Source organism: Sturnus vulgaris, chromosome Z (assembly GCF_052056855.1).
Source record: "Sturnus vulgaris isolate bStuVul1 chromosome Z, bStuVul1.hap1, whole genome shotgun sequence".
Classification (NCBI taxonomy): Eukaryota; Metazoa; Chordata; class Aves; order Passeriformes; family Sturnidae; genus Sturnus; species Sturnus vulgaris.
Genome location: NC_142283.1, coordinates 16,813,239 through 16,824,030, shown reverse-complemented (window position 1 = coordinate 16,824,030; position 10,792 = coordinate 16,813,239).

Sequence of the window (10,792 nt, the reverse complement as noted above, 5' to 3'; positions counted from 1 at the left end):
CTATTTCTTACTCTTTAATTACTTGTCTCAGTACTGCATTTGGAAAAGTATTTGAGTCCAATACTAAGATTGGCAAACAAAAGCTAGTGAAGTTTTTCTAGCTTACAGGTATGAAAATAGGATATTAGATGTATTTACTTCCCATTTTTGAAACAAATTTTGTTTATTTGGTAGTTTCTCATGGCAACTGTTACTTACAAACCAAATGGAAGTATTCATACTTTGCATCCTTCACTAAGACCTACACAGTTCAGAAATGCATATTTCACAATGGATGTTGTTGCCCGTTTTCTTTCCCAATTAATATAAGAATGTATGGGAAAAAATACTATGAATTCACAGACTTGATGTTCAGTTCCCTTAGGAGAGTGATTTCTTATTTTCCACGGTCTATCGTATCTTCCAACAGCATGACAGATTCTGTTGTGTCATAGTGGCATTCCAAGTAAAACTTCTTCAGCCTTGTAAAACACTGCAGTATGATGGTAACAAGAATTATATAATGTGACAACTCATAAATATGCATTTTATGTCTATTGAGGCAGTGTTTTTTTCTGAGACATTAGTTACTCTCCCTGCACTCGGTGGCAGCTTTCAAACCTTCTCTAACTCTGTGGTGCTCTATCCCCCAGACCCTTTTTCTCTCTTTTTTTTTTTTTTTTCTCTGTTTTCAGTCATCTGTCATCCAGACCCCCTGGGTACTTTTCCACTGGGCCACTTTCCACCCACTCCTTCCCCAGCCTGTATCATTGCATGGGGTTTGACCCAAGTGCAGGACCTGGCACTTGGCTTAGTTGAACCTCAAACAATTGGTCTCAGTCCATGATCCAGCCTGTCCAGTTACCTTTGCAGAGCCTTCCTGCTCTCCAGCAGGTCAACACTCCCACCCAACTTGGTGCCATCTGTGAACTTGCAGCGAAGGAAAGTTTTTTGTCTCTGAAATGGAGAGATGTGGATATTATGAGTAGACCACTCAGTGGATAAGGAATTGGCTGGATGGCTGCACTCAAAGATGTTGCAGTCAATGGCTCCATGTCCAGGTGGAGACCAGTGATGAGTGGTGTCCCTCAGAGGTCGACCAGTGCTATTCAACATTTTTGTCCAGGACTTTACAGTGGGATTGAGCACTTTATCAGCAAATTCATAGATGACATCAAGCTATGTAGTGCAGCTGATACACCAGAGGGACAGGATGCCATCCAGAGGAAAATTGACGAGATTTTAGTGCTGAACTTTGTGTGACCCTCAAGTTCAACACAATCAAATAAGTCTTGCATGAGTCAGGTCAGTCCCAGATATGGATATAGGCTAGGTGGGTTATGAGTGACATCAAGTGGATTAAGAGTAGCCCTGTGGAGAAGGACTTGGGGGTATTGCTGGATGAAAAACTTAATGTGAGATGGCATTCCCAGCCCAGAAAGCCAAACGTGTCCTGGGCTGCATCCAAAGCAGCGCGGGCAGCAGGGGAGGGAGGGGATTCTGCTCCACCTGGAACCCTGCATCCAGCTCTGGTGTCTCCAACAAAAGAAAGATATGAACCTGCTCCAGCAAGTCTGGAGGAGGGTCATGAAGATGATCAGTGTGCTGGAGCACCTCCCATATGATGAGGCTTAGAGAAAAGAAGGCACAAGGAGGCTTTATAGTAAACTTAGAGCACTTAAAGGGGGCCTACCACAAAGATAGGGAGGGAGTCTACCACAAGGGGTGCAGCACAAGGATAACAGCTTAAACTGGAAGAGGGAAGATTAATCGTCATAATGGTGTGTTTCCTTAATAAGATAATTTTTATGATAACCAGTTTATGGAAGGATGCAAGAAAACAACAACAGCTGAACCAATAACAAATCAACTGCTTGGAAGCTCTAAGGTAAGCAACCCATGCAAATACTGAATGATCACAACGTTTCCTCTAGAGTCTAAAAAAGCAGCTTAAAGCTGGCAAATTTCATAGTACATTTAGAAATTGTTCACACAACTCCATATGAAGCTAAATTATATTTAAATTGAAAATAAAACTAACTGAGTATGCAGTCAACTCCATTCAGCTTTTCTAGATAATATTTCTAGGACTTATTTTGGAGATTTCCATTCCTTAAAAGAGTAACAGAGTATTTTAGAAGCCAGAACTTCACCAGAAAATTCACATCCAAATTGCAGCAAATAAAAAAAAGATTTTGCTCTTGGTTTTGATCTATATGTTTCAAATTCAGCAAAGTCCAAAAATCTCTCTTCAAATGCCTTTGCAACAAAATTTTAGTCTAGTTCAACATGTGCTTAGATGATTTAATGAATCATAGATTACCAAAGATGGAAAAATAATCAAAAACCTCCTGTCATGATGACTAGCAAATTCTGGCAAGAGCAGTCTTCATTCAAAGAAAGTAGAAGTAATTAATCTTGCCACTGGATTCTGCATTTCTGTTCCTGACCTCTACAAATTTTCATTAGAAATACAGGAATATTGCCAAGAATTTTTATATGAAAATTTGTAAAAAAATAAGGCATAAGTTTTTTTTGTTTGCTTTTTTTTTGTTTGGTTTGTTTTGGTTTGGTTTGTTTTGGTTTGGTTTGGTGGGTTTTTTTGTTTGTTTGTTTGGTTGGTTGGTTTTTTTGTTGTTTTTTTAACACTCCTTTAGAGCCAAATTTTGGACTAAATGAAATTTTCGTAAGAGTGATAAAGTTGTAACTTCTCTATCCTTCCAATCAATATAATAAAGGGATACAAAACAACATACTCTATTTAGTTTTTTTCCTGCTTATAAAACACAAAGGAAACTTTTACTAAACATTTTCTAAAATGTTAAAATGTTTTATAAGTACTTTTCACATAGCTCTATCTATCATTTGTCTTAGGTGGAGCTGATTTTTTACCCAAAGGGATTATTGCTTTGATGTGTTGAGCTGGCATCACAGGATTTTACATTCATTCTTCATCACTTGCATTTGATAGGAATGGTCTCATGTTTAGAATGAATACAAAATTAAATCCAAACTTTAATCTATTTAGCAAAATTTGTGATTCTGATTATTAAGAATGAAATACAACAAAGTGACAGTGAGAAAAAGATCATCAAGGGAAAATAATATTCAATTAAATTGAACATTGAAATTGACATTAAGTCTTAAGAATTTGTCATTGTGTTTCTCCATTTTGTCTGCCTCTTCCACAAATCTTGTGCATGTTTCACATGGTTTTAACTTTAGGCACAATTAATTTTTAAAAACCAATAATAGAGAAATAGTAGAGAATTAATCTATGTGAAGAAATTTGAAATGTTTTAATTCAACAAAATATTTGCAAGGTGAAGATAAACTCACTGTTCTTCAGTGAAGGAACTTCAGGCAAAATTTTAAAAAAATAATAGCAATTAAAAAAAATAAAAGCATATGTTCCATGATCCTTTTGTAACAGCAGCTACTATGAGAAATTCAGCACAAATAAAATGTGATCAGGCCTGCAAAGAGATGCTTACAGGCTGCTACTGTCAAATGTTCAGTGCAGCAAAGTATATTTTCAGCAAGTTAGGATTTCCACAAATGTAAATCATCTGATCACCCATGACGAATATAGCCACATAAATGCACTAATTAAAAATAAACTTGGTTTGAAAAACACTTTACTTGACAAAAATAGCTTGAGCAAATGACAGCTGGGATACTTATCCCTGTAGGTCAATAATTTGGATGCTTTGCCTCAATGTAATGAAGGAAGTTACAGTGCTTTACACCAGCTGAGGGCCTTGACTGCAGTGATAGGTGGGAGTTGAACCATACTTCCCAGAATCCAAGCCCTTAGGGAAAAACAATCTCTGGTAAAAATAATTCAGATGTGTAAGAAGTTTAAAAATATATCTAAATTAGAGTTTTCCATCATGGTACCAGATTTTTGTGTCTGAAGGAGCTCATAAACAGGGAAAATGCTTATAACTAGGTTTCATTGTCTCAGTATGAAACATGCAGACTGTCACCTCTTAAAGCTGCTTAAACTTGTTTAAAATATTTTCCTAGGTCAGGCCAATTTTAACTGGTATCCTTCTCTGTTATTTCTTGGGCAGTGCTATCTCACAGGATAAACCTCACACACAATTAATGCTCCCTGTGACTTGAATTCAATTCCATGTAAAAAGATTTCTTTTTTCTGAGAATTTCTTGCCTTTACCTTTGCCTAACTGTTAAAATGGCTGTTTATATACTTTACGTTTGTAATTATTTTGGCCTTCTGTTCCTTGTAGTACTTAAAAGACAATTATCTTATCCAACTGTGCTTGTCAGCATTTGTGTGCATGTGTGTGTGTGCATACGTGAATCTCTGTCTCTCTGTAGCTACTCTAACTAAGACAGGCAAATCTCCCAGAGAGAATGAAGACTGGAGCTCAACACAGAAGCACAAAATAAAAATCCATTGGCTTTAAACCACAGACAACCCCTTGCTAGAAGTGCAGCACATGTACCTAGCAGGTTGTGATCACTAAGTCCCATAAATAATGAAAATCCATTAGCACAGTCAGACACAGAAGAGACCAGCAGCATCTTTCCATCTCACACCACACTCTTACCCTCCTGTACAGAACAGATGCACTTCTTCATCCCTACTTACTGTGACCAGTCTAGATTTTCCATGTAGATGTCCTGGGAAATAGTTAATGTTTGTTCTCGCAAGTCTAAGGATTACTTTTTTTCAGAGATGTCTTTAAAACGTATGCAGAATCAACAGTTCATACACAAAATATGCAACCATTTTAGTTTACATTCACTCTTTAGATAATTAGGAATAAGGTCACTTAATTTCTAGTTGTTGTTTTGAAATGGGCTCTGACACCCAGACTCCCGGTTTATCATTTTTAGAAATCCTTTGAAAAATCTGAGACACTATTACAGCAGTGCAACTCGAAGGAGACAAACTATTACCTCAGATACTGTGATTTTTCATGTAAAATACACATATGCTGAAACAAAAATTGCCTTTTGTAGAGAAAAAAAAGTAATAGATTGTTACATATTTATCTCTTCAGTCTCTTTCTAGATGGACACAGAAGAGGCGAACACGAATGAGTGTGGATACTTAATACCTAAAGACTGTGTATTTAGTCATCTTCTAAGCACATGTATCATGTTCTTCACATTGCAGAGTCTGGCTGAATCAGTAGTGCATTACAGGAGCGGTGCTGCTAGTAAAGATTATCTTTATTACTAAGTCCTGTTGTCATTGCTGTGGTAAGCAGCAGCAGCTGAAATGCAGGTCAAAGCTAGTGGTACAGGGAAGATGATTGTCCCAAGATTTAACCTCATCTTAGTACACCTGTAAGACCAGAATCGTATAAATAAAGCACTGCAACTTGGAATTTCTTTTTTTCAGTTGGACATTCCATTAAAATTTCACCCATTACTAGTGTAATAGGTGCATGTAGAGGTGCATAACTCTTCCAGCTCTTTGCAAATCGCTTCATAGAAAGTGTGTGAAGAGATGACTACCATGGAAAACTCAAATTTTCAAGGGAAAACTGGGGAATTTCCATTATGCTTAAGCAAATTTAATCAAATTATAGCATTGCCTAAGTATTGTTTGAATAGCATATAAATTAAACTATGAAAGACTCTAATCACTCATTTTAATTGCTAAAATACATCAAGGGAGTTAAATTAGATGAAGAAGGACCCTTAGAAGGATGATAATATCTCTCATGGGCAATACTGATAGCTAAGAATACAACGGCAATTGCTCTTAAACCCCTCAGAGGAACAAAGTTCAGATAGAGATACAACAAATAAACTAATTTTATGTGTATAAGAATATCTTAAACATGGCACAGATATGCACTACCTGAAATGGGTAAAACTACCTGCAACATAAACCTCAGTTTTACATTTCCTTTCAGCTGAAGCAGAAGGCTCTGATGATATTCTAAGAAACAGAAGTAATATTTTTTTTTAAATTTTATGGATATCTCCAGCTGATTCGATTAATTACTAGCTAAAAAAGCTGCTGTGTAGACCTTTTTCCAGTTCAAGATTAAGGTAAAAGTAGTAGAAAGGTAATGAAAAATGAAACCATTTCAAAAGACAAAAGTAACCTAAAATGCAAAAAAATGCTGTGGTGGAGATTGAACAGAAATTTCTAGAAATAGTTAACATAACACAGGACATTTATTGCACAAGGCCAAACAGAGACAGGATTTATAAAAATAACGTTTCTATTACTTTAAAGACTTTGTACAGCATTGGATAAGATTAATATTTATCATAGGATCACTTTGAAAAGAAACCATCACATAGATCTGTGGGTTTGGCCACAAAGGAAAAACATTTAGCTGTTAGATTCAGTATGGGTGATTTAACCTGGATGGAAGAAGATCACCCTTGGTTATGCATTAGGAAGAGCCTCCAGCTTCAGTAAAAGTGTCACTCACTCATCACATATTCAGCCAAATAAGAATGCCCAGCCAAACTGTTCTCTTATATTTTTATTTTTTTTTAATTTGAGTGTGGTGTCCACATACAAAAGTCTGGCTGTAGGCACAAATGTGGAAGCAAATATGCATCAGTCTCTAAAGTATTATCATCATATTCTGTAACATGGTTGCTGAAATCCATACAAAAACAAGATATGTTTCTTTACATTTAAATGCAAATGTTGAGATTGCAAGGAAAACTTATTGTCTACTGACTTGTGAAGGAATTATATTCATTAAAAACAAGGGAGAAAAATTATAAATTATAAAGCTTGGATATCTCACATTTGCAAAGCATTGCAATTCTGTCATACCATTTACAACAGTAAGTAATCTGAATCATGATGTCCACATCTGCTTTATGAGTTTTAGAGCCTATTTCGCCTGATTGCTTTTCTATTCTTTACATCAACTCTCCTAGTAGGAATGGTTAAGAGCTCCAGCAGCTCTCAAGGCATTGAATGAATAGCAGCCTACAGTCAGAAAGCTTAAGCTGAATTTATCATAAATCCCATATATTCTTCGTATGCAAGATGTAATAGTGGGTTTTTGCAATTTCCTTTGCATTTATGGAGACTTGGGAAAGGTACTTGCTGCTTAATTTCAGGAATGCTGTATGGTGTAAGGGAATCATGGATTAAACATAACAACAAAGCCCATACATTTCAGGAGTGCCAAAATGTGTGAGCTGGATAAGTGTTTGGATACATGGTGTGGGTGTGACATGGATGTGTTAGTGTGGTACTCAGGGCCCTCCAACAGCACACTGGGGTACCTGACAGCATAAACATACTTCCATAAGAAGACTTAGTTTGCAATGTTTCTTACTAGTATGCTTGGAATTTAGACAATTCCCAAGGTTGTGTCACTGTTCCTGAGCTCCCTTATGTGAAGGACACCGCTGCTTTAACCCATGTGGGAGTGCCACACATTTAGAGAGAGAGCTACAGGAACAAGACAGGAAAACAGCATGAGTGGAGATAGCCTCTACAGAGCTGCAGTGGGGTGGGACCAGGGGAAGCTCCAAGCAATTACGTGATCAGGTTGCTGTGTTGGTCATACCTACTTCAAAACATGCTCTTATCCCACAGTGCTTGCTACAGATGTCTGATCAGAATGGGGAAACTCTTCATTTCTTTCTAAATCTGCTTTCAGGTTTGCTATGCAACAGCAGGAGGTCTTCTCATCAATCTGTGCACCTAGTTTCATAGCCACACATTAGAGATCAAGTTTCCATTATTCACAAATGCATTACAAAGGCAAACTTATGAGTATTTCTGAGACCATCAAATACTGCAGTCATGAATTTTCTAGTAATCAAAACAAGACTGGGATTTCCATCTACTGACTCAGTTGTGTATATGAGCTGTGATACACCTCATCCAGGTAACTGTTAAGAAAATGTTTTAAAGCATCTAAGGCCTTGAACAGTGTGTCTCTATTGCTTATATTATTTTCTGACTTTTGCATACAATGGCTTTCAAGTTTAATGGCTGCTAACAACAAGAAATAGCATGTCAATTACACTGGATAATATGGGATTAATTTGTACTGTTGAAACAAAATTTTCAGTGTTCCTGAGATACTACATCATCTCAGGTTTCTCAGTCTCTCAGAGGAATATTTGCTTTTGCCAGGAGTCAAAACAGAAAGACAAGAAATGAAGAGACATTGTACCATAGATGATATATCAGAAGAGATTACTTGAACAGCACAGGAGTCACTGAGTTAAGAGGTTGGAATTGTCAGCTCCTCATCACCAGAAGAACCTTCATCAGAGAAGTAACTGGTCATCATGCATCATGAGTGAATTAAATTGCTTTATGCATAGACATCATGTAGACCAATTGGGAAGTCTTAAATGTAGGACCAAAGCTAAAAGCCATAAAGAGACAGTAAGCAATTCAAATTCTCCTGTGACTTTATGCTATCCTTGACCACTGAGATGTGGGTTATGAATTATCTGGCCCACTAAAGTGTCTCAGACAAATATGGATCAAATGTAGCACCACTTTTCTGGAACTCTCCTTCATCCTTTCCTAGTCACTCTTCAGCTCTTATGTTTGAGACACTATTTTAATTATTTTTTCTATATGCAGTTGCATCAAATGCAAGACAAGTTTTGTACTTAAATATTACATAGGCAGACTACCTCTTAGGTAAAGCATGTTCCGTACCTGGAAGATGCAGTTAAGTTTCATGTTGTTGTTGTAAGTTGTGACAAATTTCTTTAGTCCTTAAAAGTAGTACAGTTTTAAGTAACTACAATAAGAAACTACTTAAAACTATACTAGTTTTAAGTAGTTTCTTATTGTAGTTACAGCTTGTTTACTCAAGATCTCCCTTTCAAAGTCGTTTTAGATGGTGAGAAGTGCCAACAATCTGGGCTCCAGACTATTTGTCTAATTTGCATATTAGTTCTGTACACTGAAATGTGGAGCTGTTCAACAGAAGAGGCATTCAATGTAGTCTGTCACTGCCTTAGTTTTATGAAACAAATTTAAAAGAGTTTGCAAATTAAACTTTGACCCTCCCTTCTCACACTCTGTCTCATTTCTTCTTTTCTACTGAATGGAAATGAACTTTATTTTTAAATAAACTTTATTTTTAAACTCCAAATACTACATTTGAAATGCCTGGAGATCTCAGAATACATTTTCATATTAGGTCTTAACAACTTGATTTTCACATGTCTTTGGTGATGTCAAGCCAAGACGCATGCAATATCCAGTGGAAAAATTCCCATGTAGAAGACAAACTTTTTGCACTCATTCATTATTAAAACCCTTTCTGAAACAGAAGTATAGAAACTTCACATCTGTTACAGAGCTTGCCACCTTATCATTTAATGATACTGTTAATACAGTTCATAATATGTTACTGTGCTTCAAGATGAAAACCCATGGCATCAAGACTCCTGTGTCTTCATGTGGTTTAGGTTTAAAAAAAAAAAAGAGAGAAAAACAACAAAAGGAAAATACTAGAAGGAAAACACTCTCAGGGAAAAAGAGGAGTTTTTATGATTTTTCTCCTCCTTTTTAAATTTTTATTTGTAAGTTCGGGCGTGTGGGCGGTGATCCTTTTGCACTGGAAAAATACTAACCTGAAAAAAAAACCACTGCAGTATCCTACTATTTATAGTCAGAAGGAGTACACACATAGGAAAAATTGCTTATGAAATCTGAATGTGCTTTCTTAAGCTTTGCAGAAATTAAAGATATATTCAAAGCAAACACACTCTGAAGGTTGAGAGACATCATTTCCAAAGACTTGCAGTCTTCTGATATCTGACGATTCAAGCCTGGAACATGGAGAAGAAGAAGGGAGAAGGTGATGAAATTTAAACACCCATAACTTATATCTTCTTTGTTAAACTGAACTGCATTAACCAATATATTATACAAGCATTTTATGGGTTTTTTAGTATGTGTAAACTAAAGGTACTAGAAATTAGGTCTCCCACCTAACACAGAAATCAATCAATTGCAGCCAGTTTAGTGCAAAGGCAAGGAAGGTACTTCAGGAACAGTTTGAATCTGATGGCTTTATGGTGGTACAACCTCCAAACAAAACAAACTGTGGTTTATCTATTTTTATCAGACACAGACACGATGCAAAAGGGCAAGTCTCTTGAATTAGGAAATCAAGACTCGTTCTTCATCTTACCAAACCACATACTAATACTTGTCACCTATTATGTCACCAAAGTCTGTTTCCCAGCAACAAATACTTGCCTGCCCAATAGTAATCCTACATCTACTGATAAAGATCACACTCCTCTGACAGACAGAATTTTTCTAAGAAAATGAATTTTCCCCTCTTTACACTATTCATAAGCGCTTCCTTTGTCCTAGGTAGGCATTTATTTGGTATCAAAGACAAAAGCTGCAAAAGAGCCAGAGAACACCAGAAATTGGATCCTGCAGATTTTGTCCATGGCATCTGTAAAGTCTGACTGAAGAGCACGGAAATAGCTAAGGCAGCATATACGTAATAATAAGTGTCTGTAGATTTTACCCTTCTTCCCTGCACCCTATGTTTCTCTGTCTGTAAACACAGTGAAATAACTTAATGGAATGGTCAGAGAAAATAAAGTTTTGCCATTTTGTTTTGGGGTTTTTTGTTTTGTTTTTTTTTTTACTTTTACATTAAGATAAAATAAACACTTTTTTTAAACTTGTGCTTATCTAAATCAAGTGTGAATCAAATCTTCACACATTAAGTCAAGTGTGAAGATCATTAATCCTCTGTGTCTGTTTTTAGCTACAGTTCAGGAAAATAAAGCTCTCATAGTGGAAGAAGATAAAGGAATTACTCCAAATCATCTCATCCATATGCAATTC